This window comes from Kryptolebias marmoratus, linkage group LG13, assembly GCF_001649575.2.
Source record: "Kryptolebias marmoratus isolate JLee-2015 linkage group LG13, ASM164957v2, whole genome shotgun sequence".
In the NCBI taxonomy this organism is placed as follows: domain Eukaryota; kingdom Metazoa; phylum Chordata; class Actinopteri; order Cyprinodontiformes; family Rivulidae; genus Kryptolebias; species Kryptolebias marmoratus.
Genome location: NC_051442.1, coordinates 13,850,490 through 13,866,235, shown reverse-complemented (window position 1 = coordinate 13,866,235; position 15,746 = coordinate 13,850,490). Strand labels below are relative to the sequence as shown.

Here is a 15,746-nt window from a genome sequence, read left to right as displayed (position 1 = left end):
GGGGGGGGGGGCATACCTGTTCCCTGAAGAGAGCCTATTTCAAAAAGGTTGGTGCGCTTTGCTTTTACCAATAAACAAGATTTAATGTGGTCCTGATCAAGGAGAGCGCCTTTGTGAAAATTGATTCTGGTTGGAGCTGTGGGGTGGGGGAGGAGTCACTGCAGGGTTATCGCTGAGGTTATTAGGGTGCTTTGTTGACTAAGCTACGTATATAAGACCTGACAGGTAAGTCGGCATCCCATAACCTCACAATGCAGAACACAAACACAAACACACAAATACAATCTGTAGTAAAAAAAAAAAAAAAACTGTCTCCGGGATATCATTGCTACAGAATCTGGCTTGATAAAGTAATCATCTGACAGATATTAGCAGTGCTCCACATAAAGAACAAACAGAGAGAAGATCTAAAACTGCTGCACGTCGCCCGACTCCAGCATCTTTAAGCGGCAAAGTGTCCTGATTTGTGTGCGAAGGCGTCGCTGCATTATGGTGGTGAGCATTTTTTTTTTTTCTTTTAACATGATAGATTAAACAATAATAAAAGGGGAATCATTAGCTCCAGCCTACGGCGGAGGAAATTATTTACATCTAAAATATTTTTCATGCCACGTCCACAGATTGATGGCGAGACGACCGTCAATGCGATCAACTCCGCCGCCAAACTCATTAATTCACGATTGCTGTGTAAGTTGGGAGATGTACAGTACTCATACAGTGTTGGAATAAATTTTGCACATCGCTGCTCAGCAATATCACTTGTAGTACTTTAGCAAGAAGAAAAAAAGAAAAAAAAGGGGGCCAGTGCCTACACTTTACTTATTTCTGTGGCCCTCTGTGATGTGAGAAGCAGTCACATTCAGGTCTGAAATACAAATAAATCACACATGGATGCACGTGCACAAGAAAACCATTTGATAAAACCAGAAAAGTGACCCGCTCTTCCTGCAGAGATAAATGTGGCAGTTAAAGCTCCAGCTGGCCTGACACAGATGCTGGGTCACACTAATGAACACAACCGTCGATTAAAGATCAGGCTCAGATATTGCAGCGTGTGTGTGAGAGAGCGAGCGAACTTTGCCTTCGGGGTTGGACTCGACACAAACATAAAAGCCACGTTTGGATATTAAAAGAGCAAAAACGAGTTTTTCCAGTTCCTTCGCCATTTTGTGGAGGAAAACTAGGATCTTCGTTTCCATGAAGACAGTGACACGGTAGCTGAACGGCGGCGTCGAATTTGTTTTATGGGGCGCGTATAACTGCAACACGCAAATATTCTCTGAACCAATTACCAAAAAACAGCAACAAATGTTTATAGGCGACAAAGGCTGACTCATCTCCCCTTCCCCTCATCTAACCCTACAGCTACGAAAGTCTCCCAATCCTTAGTAATGTAAAGGAAAACAAAGTCCTTACTAGTCCTTATAATCTGAGATTTCTGAGGGCCAAACTTAGACACAAAGGAACCTGAGCTGCACTTTAATGAAAAAAAAAAAGTGTTAAAAAAAACACTTAAACATTGTAATGTTTAGGCTAAATCAATCTGATGTACTGTCTTTGCAACCATTCTAAGATCTAGTCTGATGTTTACCAATGTATCATGTTTGGTATTATTGTCAAGTATTTTAATAAGCATAAAAAAGGGTCAAACGTTGAATATTTTTCCATTAAATGAACTGTATTGTCTCAACAGCCATTGTAATGTCTAGTTTAGTGTTTTCTAAATAGTATTATTGTTCTCTAACAAGCGTAAAAAAATAATATATGTAATGTCTTGATAGCTAGTTTTACGCTCCATATATGGGCATATTAATGTTATGGCTGTTTATGGAGAAAAATGATGGCACTTTGGCCTTTTAAAGGGATATGTCATGTTGTAGTCTAGTTTAACTCTTCACAATTTCAAGTTAAGGGCCATGGGGTAGGGGTTGGGATAACGCCAGGAAACGGGATCAGCCTCTAAACGTTTATCTTCGCGTTACCTCATATGTTTCAAACTCCCACAATGCAGACAACGACTTCCCTCGTTCTAGTTTGAAACGTTTTTGCGACAAGAAGACAAACACCCCCCGAAACAATCCCCTTCCACGCTTCTGTGTATCTGCCGCACAGCCAAGTGACTTAAATCCTCCTCCCCTCCCGTTTTCACCTCATAGACGTTTTTTTTCTTATTTCCGTTCTCGTCATGTGGGTGAGCTGTCTGGTGCGCGCTGCGAATGAAAGCAACGACACGGAGTCACTAATCATCGGGGCTGCACACGCGGCGACTCTGTCGTTGCGTCACACCGCGAGGTAAAACGGTACACGCCAAGTGACTCTAATCACCGACTTGTCCCTCCGCTTTATCTGCTTTTCTCATTTTACTCTCCATGTGGGTTTTATTTTTTCTATCCCCCCTCCCCTCTAAAGAAACACCCAAGCATGCTTCTAAGCCTCTTTCACTTCAAAACCGCAGAAGCCCACCAGCTTAATAAGAACCATCTAGGAGGAAGAATGGAAATTCTGCAAAAAGCAAAAAAAAAAAAAACAGACAGAGGATAATAGGGTGATGGAGTTCAGTCCGGTGCTTTCCTCACATTTAGGCTACTTTGACTTCATAATTTAAAAAAAAAAAACAACCTTCAGCACCTGACGGAGCTGAGCGGACTCCCCCAGCCTTCCCCTTTGAGATGCACACCTGCGTCTGTGTTCATAAGCTGATTAAGGTGTGGAAAGGAAACATCCCCCCCCCCTCCCAGGTACAGTAATCACCGTTTATCACTGCTCTATCATTAAGCTTTATGAGACAGGATGCGTGAGCACTGGTGTTTATATGAGACAGCGAGGGCTTCCATTATGTGCTTGCACGGCCTTGCCTTTCACTGAACCCGACGCCGTCTTCCAAGTCCTGTTAGAGGAAGCCGGCTTTTCCCCGACATTCCTGTCGGCAGCGATGGCCACCCACCACCGGAAATTTGCCCCGAGCGCTCCAAGAGGCTGGAACAATGAGCAGTCGTCATCTGGCTGCGCTTTAACACCCAAAACAAACGATTGTGCGGTAATTACAGGACAGCTGTCAACATTAGGAGACACTAGAGAAGTCTAAACTGATACGGGGAGAGGGGGGGGGGACTGCACGTGAACGTCACAATAATGGGAAAAGCAAACGTCCCGCGTGGACCTGAGCCAAACGTACTGGATGGAGTTGAGAAACTGAGACGGTGTAGCGTGAAGCCGTTGGGTTGGGGGGAATCAGGCTTGGCTGACTATAGTTTTATTTTAATCATCAAAACATGTGAAGAAAACAAAAAAAGGCATTGAGGTCCCTTTATAGAGAGGAGACCAAAAACACGAGTGGGTGTTATCCACAGTCTTTGTCGAAACGTAAAACCTGACCCATTTGTCAAGAATCTTTCTCCCTTTTTTAATAACGCTCACTGTTCTTGACTTGTATGTTAATTTCTTCTTGACGTGCGCTCTCTCTTTCTCTCTCTCCGCCTCTCTCCCCATTTTCCACTTTCTCCGTGGCTCTGGAGTGTGATAGGGAAATTATAGACCTATGAACATTTGGCCTGCTTCGGCTACAATTAGACCTTATTTTAATTAAAGAAACAGAGTGCCAATTACCCTCGTGCACCTAGAGAAACGGAGACGGGGGGATAATGACAGAGAGGAATCCGAGCAGGGGGAAGAGATGTCACAGGATCTGGGATTAACAGATAGCAATATTTAAAAAAAAGAAAAGAAAAAAAAACTTAAATGAGCAATCAGTGTCTTTTCCAACATTAAAGCTACACTCAATGAGCCATTTCACTCTCAGCTAAACACTGTTTAGTAACATAAAGCCAGGGTCCTGTTATATAGCAGAACTTCTGTTCTTTACGTCGGCAGAAATCCAAAATCAAAAGGCTTAAAAATACAAAACAAACTGCAACTCCGCCCCGTCAGTCCCCATAAATAATAATAATAATAATTTATGCAGCGGTGCTTTCGCAATAGCGGGACTCAAAAAGGAGTGGAAATCAACATGTAGTAAAGCAGGCGAGAATACAAAGCAGCAGCCGTCATCAGCATGCAAACTCACTCGGTGGGAATTCTCCGGAGAATTACCTGCTCTTTGCACTACAAAGGTGGCTGCGAAAAACTGATTCAGACGTTTTTTTTTTATCCTCCCAACCAGCCATTCAGAGTCATTTCTGGAAACTCCTGCACTCCGGCACGCGTAAAGAAAACTGATTAAGGCTTCATTTAGGGGGAGAAAAAAAAGGTTTCTGCATAAAGAAAGTGTCTTAAACGTGTCGACGGTGACGTCTGCATTGGAGGTTTAAAAAGGTAAAAGCAGCGACATCATCTGTTGCTTCGGGTCGTGGTGGGGTTAGATCTCCGCCTTAACGTTGGTTTAACTTGACAGCGGCCGTCGTTTCTTTGATGGGAGGTTTACTCTCCTCCAGCTGTGGCTGAGAACCTCATCTCCATCGGGGCGACGGCGCTAATTTAGCAACGCTCCTGAAATCTAGCTCTTCGAGAACCAGGGGGCCATTTTGATTGTTCCATGTTTCATGTTCAAAAAGAACCATTTCAATAATTCAGGATTTTGGGGGGAGAAAAAAATAAATAAATAAAGGCTTTAATTTGCCTTCCTGCTAAGTACTGGAGCTGGGGTAAAGCTTCCCAGCATTAGATCTCAAGACGGGCTTTTTAAACCGCGTCGGACAACAGATCTACTTAATGATCTATGATAGGAGGTGGACTTTTTCAGGGAGTTTGGGGAGTACTACTAGCTGCTCTCCATTAGCCCCACTCAGTGTGGGTGTGGTGGCTGGGGCTGGAACAAAGGGCTGCGGGTTTGGAAAAGTACAGATAATGGTCGACGCTCGCACACAGATTCAAAGTGTTAAATGAAGGGGATTTCTAAAGCTGTCCAACTATCCCACGCTGCGAAATTGGGACTTTGTGTGTTTGTTATTTCTGCAAATTGTTCACTGTCAAATTGACAAACTGTCGGCGAAGTTATTGTGGTGAAATGAAAGCACCGGGGCTGAAATTTATTAAATTCTGACAGGAAATTCATGTCTAGCTGAATTAGGAACACATGTTAACTTGACTTCAGAGGTCGGTCAGATGGCTGGGTCGGGTTTAAATGTTCGTGTCGTCCATGTTTTCGTGCTCCGCTTCTTCCCCCTTCCTACTCAGGCCGTCCTTCATACCAGCCATTGCTGGACTTGAGAGAGTTTTTACAGATAACATCTTAAGGGAAATTAAAAGGCAAACAAACAAGTTCCTCAGTTCTGGGGCACGAGAAAGAAGAGCTAAATGTCTGTCCTGCCATGACAAAGTTTTCCACTCCAACGGAGATGAAGCTATATTAACAAACCACATTGGATATGTTGAAAAAGATATTTGGTCAAACTTAAATGGATTTCCATAATCAATTGGTTCATCGTGCCTACCATGGCAGCCTCCTGCACGTTTCTACTGGAGTGCACTACGGAAATTATGACAAACAGATCTGAATACTTTTTAAAAAAATAAACTATTTATTATCAGTGTGGATTTTAGACCTGGACACAGGTCTGTAGCGTCATAAAGGAAAAGTTCCCACGCAGGCGTCAAAATACAGATCTAGCAATTTCAAATTCAGGGAAAAAAAAACTAAAAAAAGGGTTTGAAACATACAAGACAGACATGTGCCTATTCTGACAGAAAAAGGGTCTCACAAACTGAAATAGCTCTCAAACTTTTCTGAAGACGGCCAAAGTTCGAGCGACAAACTGAGGACGTTTCGAGACATTTTGGAGGCTCACCCGGGAATACCGTTCGCCAAACAGTCACCAAATAGTCGCAGTCCAGTGAGAAACTACCTCAAAGCCCTACTTCTTTACCAAAGATTTAGAAAATAAGCATTATTCCAACACGGATTCCCTTTATGTGAGCGCAGATGAGTCGTCTCTTCATCATCCGCAGGCTGTACAAAATGTCCAAACAGGAACGAGAAAAGATGAGCTTATAACACCAGTGTTGGCCTCCCTGTGGGCTTCTCGTCTGTTTACGGGATTGATTTTAAGGTTTTACTGTTGGTTGTTAAGGCTCCTAATGGTCTAACTCTACCTTATATACAGGATCTTTTACATTACATAACACTGAGATCAAACAACCAGATGTTTGTTCGCTCCTCCAAGATCTTAACGAAAAGCAGAAGTGACTGCACATTCGTATTATCTGATAATAATTGGGTGGAATGATCCGCTTATCTCTCGGTTCTGTTCCATTCTTGTTTATAAAGTCCCATATGAGTAAAACTGACACTGACAGCCCTTTGACTTGTGCATTAAATTGAAACAACATGTTGAGATTATTCAGTGCACTTGTGGTTCAGACCAATCAAATCCTGTTTTAAATGAGAATATTGACACTCCTGTCATGGCTTCATAGGAAGATAAGCTCTGGAGGTAGAAGGGATTGTCCCTCCTGATATTACTCACCACATGCTACAGAGCACTGCTGGGTAATCTTTAAAAATGCTAATTTTCAGTCTACTTAGGATATTTACTACAGAACACATTAAGACTACAAATGAAAAGCAAAATTGATTTTCCTTAATGTGTTAGCTGTTTGGTCTTGTGTACTGAGTGTACATTAGCTTGTCCGTGTGAAAAAAAAATGTGAGGAAATTGAAGCACTGAATGTGTGAGTGTGTGTGTGTGCGTGTGTGTGCGTTCTGTCTTTGTGTGTGTGTCTGACAGAGTTGTGTCTAGGGAGATTAGACCTCAGCTTCCCCTAGTTCCTGTCCCCTTCCTGTCTCCTGGTCTGGTGGGGGCCGGCCGCCAGCACACGCACACACACACAAACATACACACATTATTCACATGCAGTTTCTCTCCCCGTCTGCTGTATGACAAAAGCCTCCTGTGGCCCGGGCGGACAAGCTCAGCTACCGCAAACACAGGTCTCGGGGAAAAGCACGATGAAAGGGATGACAGCGAGATGAGGGAAAGGTGTTAATGTTTGACACGTCCCCCCCTCCCTCTCCCCCCTTTAGGTCTGTGGGGGTGCATATCAAAAAAAAAAAAAAAAAAAAGGGGGCTGTGGTCGGTGCATCTCCCAAGACGGGACGTGACCTAGTTAGAGACGATGCTGCAGACTGGACGGAAACTAAACTAAAAACAGGAGAAAAAAAAAAAAGGAGAGTGTTTCGAATCAAACCGACTAAAGAGGCGGAGCATTGGGACCCGAAATCTGCAATATCTGGCTGTTTTGGCTGTTACACGGTCATTAGAGATTCACTTAGCAGAACCGTGATGTTAATCGTTTCCAGGTGAAGACGTGCCCCCCCCCTGTCAGCCTGAGTTCACAGAAGAGTTTTGATCCTCCTCAGCCATTAGGACATTCGGTGCAAAAACCATTTGGATTTTCGGTGGAGTTTCTGCTGAACATGTGTTCTCATCTTTAGGGAAATTACCTTTCCCGATCTTTAAATTCCCCCTTGCGTAGGGGTGCGCCGACAGGCAGAGGAAAAACTAAAGAAATGCTGATTACAACCACGGCGCATTCAGATTCCCCTTTAATTAACTGTGAATTAGAAGAAGAAGAAAGAAAAAAACAAAACTGTTGCATTATTTAGGTCACACTTGTTCTGAGTGAACGTCTCCTTCAAATCACAGAGATATAAAAAGTTCTGACCTTCACATAAAATGAGAGATTAAGGTTAAGAGTCTGTGAGACATCGACTTGGTTCTCTGCCTGTTTATATCGCCGCCCACGGGGTAGTGAGTTTTGACCCGTGGTGTCAGCTGCTGAACTGCACCGCTGCATCAAGGAGAAGCAGAAGCGAAAGTTGTTTTTTTTTTTTTTTTTTGTCTTCCTATAAATACAATTCTCAGCAGTGAGGACAAAAAAAAAAAAGGAAAAAAAAAATCTGGTTTCTTCTTTCTGGTTAATCTGGAAGTCATTAAGAGTTTCATTCTGAACAAACACAAAACCTCCAGCTCGTAACACGACAGCCTCTTGGCCTCTCGCAGCAAAATCTTATTTGGCTAAACGACTTGCTTTACGGTGAAGTTCAGCTTCTTTGGAATATCGATCGGCGACTGAAAAAAAACTTTACTTCCCGCTGCTTTTAATCAGGATTCAATTCCTCTACGAAAAACAGCCCACCTAGAAGGAAAAAAAAAAACAAAACAAAACACCCAACTCTGGTGATCTTTTGATAGAAAAACCATACAAGAGGCAGAATGAAACCCACTAAACAAGACCCCTTTTAATTAAATCATTGTATTTTTTCAGATTATACGGCACTTATCTAAATTGCTGCGTTTCCACAAGTCAGGCCTTCAAATAAAGAATGCTGTAATTACACAGCTGACAATCAAACGGTGAGTGATGCGAAGGTTTTTCTCAGGTAATGAAACAAATTGTTATTTTCAACCGCAATCTAAAAGCTCATTTCAATACGAACTACTGTGAGGCGCAAGCGCGATTGTTCGATCGTTATTGTTTTTAATGTCGCGGAGAATTTTAAAAGGCAGCTTCGCAGCGTTGAAATTAGGTGGATTTGGCTTGAAGGCATCGTAAAGCTGCACTGAAACCTGTCATTTTGAGCTCTCTATAAAACGCTAAGGCAAAGTGTATTCAAAGTGAAGAAAGAATAAACTGAGCAGGCCAACGATGTTGATTAGCAAATTTTAGACCAGCTTGAATGAAATGTAAAAAAATAAATAAATAAACAGTTGTTTTTAAGCAAACTGAACACTGCGGATATTAACTATTTGGTTAAGTTGCCTATAACATTAAACTAAGCACATAAAGTTGTTACAAACCCAAAACATAAACACCAGTCTGCAAAAAAACTTTTAATTAAACTCATCAGAACTGAGAGAACCAAATACATTTAGATAATTAGGTTAGATATAAATAAACTTAAGACGACAAATAAATAATAAAGCCAAAAGTCAAAGATAAACCAATTAATTCATCATGGTGGAGTGAAAATCTGTTTCTCTTCTTTTTTTGCAATTCATCACAACCCAATGTCAAACTGCACAGGTCTATTTACAACATTATGAATGAAAATTGCTGTGGCTGGAGAAAAATCTGAGGCCGGATTGACTGAAGGCTACTAATGGCATATTTTCGATGTTTCCCTGCTCTTCAGCGGGTTTTTCAAGCTCTGCAGAAGCCTGTTCATCACTCAGTCGTTGACATCAGGTATCACAGCAGAGAAACACCTAAAACATGCAGGTTAGTGGCCCCTCTGGGACCAGGACTGGACACCACCGTATTACTGGATGGATCCCCTTGTCTACAGCCTCCAATAGAAAAAGATCTAGAGGTGCAGAGGTGAACCCATCCCCCTCCACCATATGTGGAAGCTTCTCAGTAACAAGCAGGGGCGCTGCAAATCAGCAATACATAGTTCCCACAAGTCTCGGCTGGAAGAGATATTTTTCGCCGTGTTGGTAGGTAAGCGCTACACAACGATGGCTTCGGAGCAAACTGAATCAGGAACTCACTTTCTCTTAACCAATGTGCCAGGGAAAGATATATACAGTCAGAACTGACCTGTGTGAGGTGCAAAAAAGAGGAAACAATGAACGAGCCCATCTCGTACTACGACATTGTTATTATTTAGTGTACATAGAGTGCCTACACCATGGAGGAGCTACATGGCCTGAAAGCAACGGACTCATACAATCAGTGTTTCAGAGGATTTGTAAAGGATGTTTGAACTCTCCATGTTAATAAAGTTCTGGTGACCCGCAGCAATAATATCATACACGCACATGTAGGCATACCCTGTCGACAGCGTGTTTATGGATTAGAATCAGACCTAAAATGGCGCCAACGCTTTATTTGTAATGATCATTCAACCATAACTGTTTTTATTGTTGTGCTACTTGTCATATCACAGACAAAACCCTTTAACTTTTAATTTAGTTCTTTAAGCGTAACGTTAGCTTTATCTACAGTGGAGACGTTCTAAACCGTGGAACTGGTAATTCAAGCACACGTACAGTTTTACTCTAACATTACTTAACAGAACTTTTATTCTTTTTTTAAATGTTCCTTTACTGGAATAGAAATGGTTCGAGCGGATCCTGGACGCCTTGGAAGGCTGACCCCTCCGGCTGATGTTCTCCAGCGAGACTCGCCAACGTTCCGCACTCAACTCCTCCGTTTGAGGTCCTTCGCGTTTCCAGGTTTTTGGAATGTAGTGAAAACTACGCTTTGCCGAACCGTCTACGCGGTTTAATCAACGTATAATGATGATTGCGACTACAGCCAAAAATAGCCTGCGATTTAAAAAAAAAAAAAAGTCTCATCTGCCGCAATGGCGACAAGAGAGGAGGAGTATCTGGAAGTGTGACGTCACGTGGGAACGATGTATAGAAAACCTGTTTGAGGCGCAAACGACAAATAACTTCCCCCTCTCATGGCGAGCGGTACCACCCATTTTAAAGACCGTCAGTGATCTTTGCTGTGCACGTTCTGACGATAAGGAAAGCCTGTCCAGCCATGTCCATCAGTAACCGACGTTTATTTATTAACCTAAACACTCGCCTGTAAAACTCACAGGTGTGTGTGGTGGTCACTGCGAAGGCTGGAGTTGTTAATGATCCTCAGCTTTTCACTAAATTACCCAACTCTGGTAACTTCAGTCGGGTTCGACCTCCCGACTGGAGCGGCCGCTCTTCAAACTGCCTCTTTAATCTAACGAGCGTAATCCTGGCTGCCCGAGCTCACAAGCACTCTTATACATACGCAGAGCAATTTCTACTTGGCTTTTATATGAAAACACTCAATTCTCGCTTCGATGAATCTCACTCAATTCAAACTAGGAGTCTGAGCTGTCTGTCCTGGAAATTCAGACAAACCCGGTTCTCAAATCTTTGTTTTTTAGCAATTATTTTCCGAAAGATACCATTTACAGGACGCAAATCTCAGGATTTGCCTTACACAAGCTTCAGAAAAGTGAAATAATGACTTATATGGTATTAAATTATCCCCCCCTGGGAATTCATCCGCTATAGTTTAATAGCTACACCTCTGAGGGCAACTGCAATTTTCTAGGCTTATGGTTTAGCCACTGGATATCTGAATAATAGATAACTGATATCAGAAAAAAAGGGCCTCCTGTTCCGCGTGAAGATCATTTAAATACGGATCAAGTTGCGAAAAAAAAGATAATAAAAGGTTAAATCCTTTACAGACAATAGTTTAAAGATTTAAGCATTTGAGGAAATCCCACACAGCCTTTCCAAATTCACTCCACTGTGCATCCAAACAATGAAATGTTAGTAATCAGAACTACTCAGACTGAGAGGAGACAAACATAAAAACCGGCGGGATTAAATAATTAAAAATATACCCTTGCCTACAGAGTTTGCCCGTTTGTTCCAACGTATGAGCAGGAAACTATTTGCAGTTAGCCATGTATGAGTTTGTTTGTCGTTCCCGAAGCCCTTTGCTCTCATTTCCCCCCCAAATATGTTCCCTATTTATACAAAATAAAAATCTACGTTCGGGTTAGTCATCCATTTCACAAGCTGTTAATGAGAAGGTCCTGGAAACCGATGTTTGTTCTTCGATGTGGCTTACTTTGTTTTTAGAGCCAAGAATGTGTCAGTCGCTCTTATTTTTCCTCGAATTTGTTTTACCGAACGGACAAATGATATAATAAAATCAAACCACAAAGAGTCCAGGAACGCCTCGTTTTCAGTCTATTGATGCTGCATTTTTTTTTTAAACCGAGCTAAAGAATGTGTATTAGTCTGTTAAGACCTTGATTTCACAACATTCAAAGCTAAGTGTCTTAATGAACAGATGGGGATTGTACACAGAATTTAACAGTTTTAAAACAAACATTCTCTGCTTCGACGGTATGCTCCTCGATACGCGGACGCGATCAAAAGCTAAAATCCATGCAATCGCAGCGCTGAAGACGGCGTTTGCAACGCGACGGCCTCACTCGGCACATTGATTTATCATCTGGGATGATCAGAGCGAGCAATCTGAATGTTGTAATCAGAGCTGGCAGAGGAGCGCGCCACATTTCCGTGTTTGACTGCAAACAGACAAATGTCACACGTTTTCAGCGCGTTATGTAACAGAGAAACTGTAAGATGATTTACCATCACACAGTGGAGCGGATGCACGCAATTACGACAGAAATCTGCCGCCGCGTTATCACAGCGTCAGAATCCCCACGAAACGAACGTGACGGCTTCATCCAGACAAGATTTCTACCTGGAAGCTGTTAAAAATCATTACGCTGCTCTTTATAAACTGCCAAAGCCTAAAGTTAAGTTCTCCTCTTTAAGGAGAGCTGGAAGGCACAGAGCCGATAAAAGCAATATAGAAGAGTGCAGGTTGTGTGTGTTTGTTTTCAGACACTTCCTTTGTCTTTGAAGGAGGATATTTATCCACTTGTCTTCTCCTGACAGGGAGGCTGAGGCCTGGGTTAGTCATAAACCGGCATCCCCGCAGGGCGAACACTTTGGAGTCACACAGCGCTGAAATCTGGGATCATCTTCCCAACCGGCAGGAAGCCCTGCTAAAACCAGGTCTGCTGTGTCTTACAATAATTAAACCACAGCGTAGGCCGCAGATTAAACGGGAAAATAGATTAAAGTGATAGTTTGGGTCTTTTGAGCTGGGGTTTTGTGGGAAGGTTAGGAACAGTTATCATCTTACATGTTGTAGATAGCTTTTTAAACCACCCCGGTTTGGAGAAACAGTTTACCCCTGACCGGATTGACGAGTTTGTCTCAAAACAACTTCAGTTCAAGGAAATTCACGGCAATCTGTGCAAGTGCAACTTTATAAACGGCTATATTGCCATCGATTTCATATTACATGGGTATTCCTTCGCATCGCTGAGGTGGTTCAGACATCTGATTAGGATGCCACCAGGACGCCTCCCTTTGGAGGTTTTCAGTCATGTCCCACTGGGAACAGACCTCGGGGCAGACTCAGAACTCTCTAGAGGGATTATGTATCCTCTCTGGCCTGGGAACGCCTTGGGATCCCTCAGGAGGAGCTGGGGAGTGTCGCTGGGCAGAGGGAGGTCTGGGTTTCCCTCCTGGAACTGTTGCATCTGCGACCCGATCACAGATAAGCAGTGGAAGATGGATGGATGGATGGTTATTCAAATAAACATCTATAGTTATTTGCAAGTGCAAAAAGCAGCAGCAGCTGGCTGTAAAACTCCCTGTGCCGCCTGAAGCAAGAATTTCAGAAACCATTTCTCTAAACTAACGTTTAGCTACAATTAGTCAGATATTTGTTTCTAACTTTTCTAAGAAATTCGAAACTATCCCTTAGACCAGGGGTGGCCAATCCTGGTCCTCGATTTCCACCATCCTGCATGTTTTACTTGTTTCTCTGCTCCAACACACCTGAATCAATGGGTGATTAACAGGCTTCTGCAGAACATGAAGAGGTCATTTAACCACTGAATCAGGTGTGTTGGAGCAGAGAAACAAGGAAAACATGCAGGATAGTGAACCCTCAAGGACCAGGATTGGCCGCCCCTGCCTTAAACGGTCAGGGTTTTTTTTCTGCAATTTAACTGTAACAAGAAAAGATCAAAACCATAAACATTTGCAAAGTAACACACAACAGGTGGTTAGCTGATTAAAACACAGGCCTCTCTACAACTCTGATAGACCCTACAAACTTTCCTGAAGCCACCTTTAAACATTTGCTACTAAAAAACAGGTTTTAGGTCTTTACCAAACCAAAAATTTACAATTCATTTTAGGCAAAAACAAAAACCCAGCTGAACACACACACACACACACAGCTTTCAGTGACTAATCTGCAGTGGGAGGTGGACAGCTTGAAGTCAGCGCCGACTCCAGCTAAATAAACCATCTAAAGATTGACACATCTAAGTAAAGATACAAGAGAACCGACTCTGTGCAAGAATTCTCTCTTTTTACTCCGAGACTCCACGCTGTTTTGTATTCAAGCAACAGCAGACACACTGAGAGCTAATTTTCTTCTCGAGTCCATGCGTTGCCTCTGCGAGCTGGCGACTGCGCGCCTGTGTGGCGGTGACCAATATATCTAGGCCGGAGATAAACTCATTGTCGGATGGGAGGCCGACTGAATGAGAACAAAGAGCATCATTTTTGCCTTCTGAGACAGCCGTGTTTTCCCGTTCAGCAGGGGGGTAGCTTCATAAGCATAGAAACGATTTGAATTGTGGGAAAATCACACTTTTGACCAAACTTGGAAGGAACTGGGTACCAAGAACTTTAGACGGTAATCGTTTTCGATAGTGATCTAAAAGCTTGCTCGAAGACAAAATGGAAAAAAAAAAGAAAAATTTAAGCAAATCTAAAAATAAGACACCAAGCTGTAGAAAAAAAAAAAAAAAGAAGAAGTGTTTTTAATTGTACTGACCCCCTCCATTTTAGAGCACGACTTCCTCTTAGAAGCTCTCAGCAGTGTGAGATGTAGGAGGGCGGGAGGCGCGCAGGAATGCCTCAGCCTTGCTGTTTATAGCCGAGCCCACTTGGTTCAGACCCGTGGACGAAAACGGGCCCCGGGAGACGTCCTCAAGGTGTGCGCGCGCACGAAAGGTGGACGCAAAACATGCAAGAGTTCTCCAGATTGATGTTGAACCAAGTGCGTTGCATTTTAAACACCAGATGTAGGTCAACCCTAGGAGCGGGGGGGAAGCAAAATATCCTAGACTCAAAATCAAGTCGAGTCTACTGATGGTGCACGCTCCGAGCTGAGGAATTTTTACATCAAGGCTGCATTTTGTTTTTTTTTTGTCTTTTTTAAACCAACTCTTGCACGTTCACCATCGGAAATCTCACCACGCTCTTGTTTCCCCTTCGCGTAAGATTTCATTCCATTTTTTGAACGGAGCAACAATGAAAAAAAAAAAAAAAAAAAAAAAAAAAAAAAATCACCATGCACGGCACAACAATGGCAGGTCTCACAAAGGATCTTTTCCCAACAGAATCTTCTGTCTGTGTGCTTTGAATAACTGCAGTGGTGTGTGCGCGAGATAAATGAGAAAGATGGACCTGAGATAAACAACTTCCTCTCTGTTGTTGTCTCCTAATTAAAAGGTCTTTTTAACCCCTTTATTATAATCACACATTCAGCCTACTGCGTGCAGCTCGCGTATTTGGCCCCCGAGAGAGTGTTATTAAAGAATGCAAATAGGCGCACTTTGCTCATTATGCAGTGCTGACGTGCACATACACGCAACCTTCTTGTCCTCTCTGCACTCGCACTTTGGTCGACTCGCGCCGGCCTCCCCGTTTCTCCTTGACTCACTTCAAAGAGAATCTCTCTCACTCTCCCCCCCAACCTCACCATCCTTCTAAAAATGCCATTCTCCTTGGTGCTTATGGCTGATAGGCTGTGGCCTCATTCCCTCACCACTGCAGCCTGTCCCCATTGTGTCCCACTCTCAGAGAGAGAAGCGTGTGGGTGGAAGACAGACTCTCTCTCCAAAGTGAATGCCTGACGTGGATGTATGGGCTCAGGGTGCATCCTCTCACCAAACTGAGCTATCATCCACCTGCAACTCCCAGCTGCCACGCGCATCCTTCCCCGAGACAGAAAAACGGGGAGAGAGGCACGCGCTGAGAGTACTTGTGGCACTCGGATGCCTGTTTAACTCTTGAGGAAGCTAATCATCGGATTGAGGTGCTGGGGATGATGGGCGACGGGCTTTCAGAGAGCAAGAGAGAGAGAGAGGGAGGAGGAGGAGGAGGAGGAGGAGGAGGAGGAGGTGGGGGGGG

General features: G+C 43.2%; 1 protein-coding gene across 1 annotated transcript in view; it reads right to left on the bottom strand.

The window, feature by feature from the left end:
* Nucleotides 1–15,746, bottom strand: part of ephb4a (eph receptor B4a) — a 39,244-nt gene that overhangs the window by 16,150 nt on the left and 7,348 nt on the right. The gene's annotated exons all lie outside the window — the stretch shown is intronic.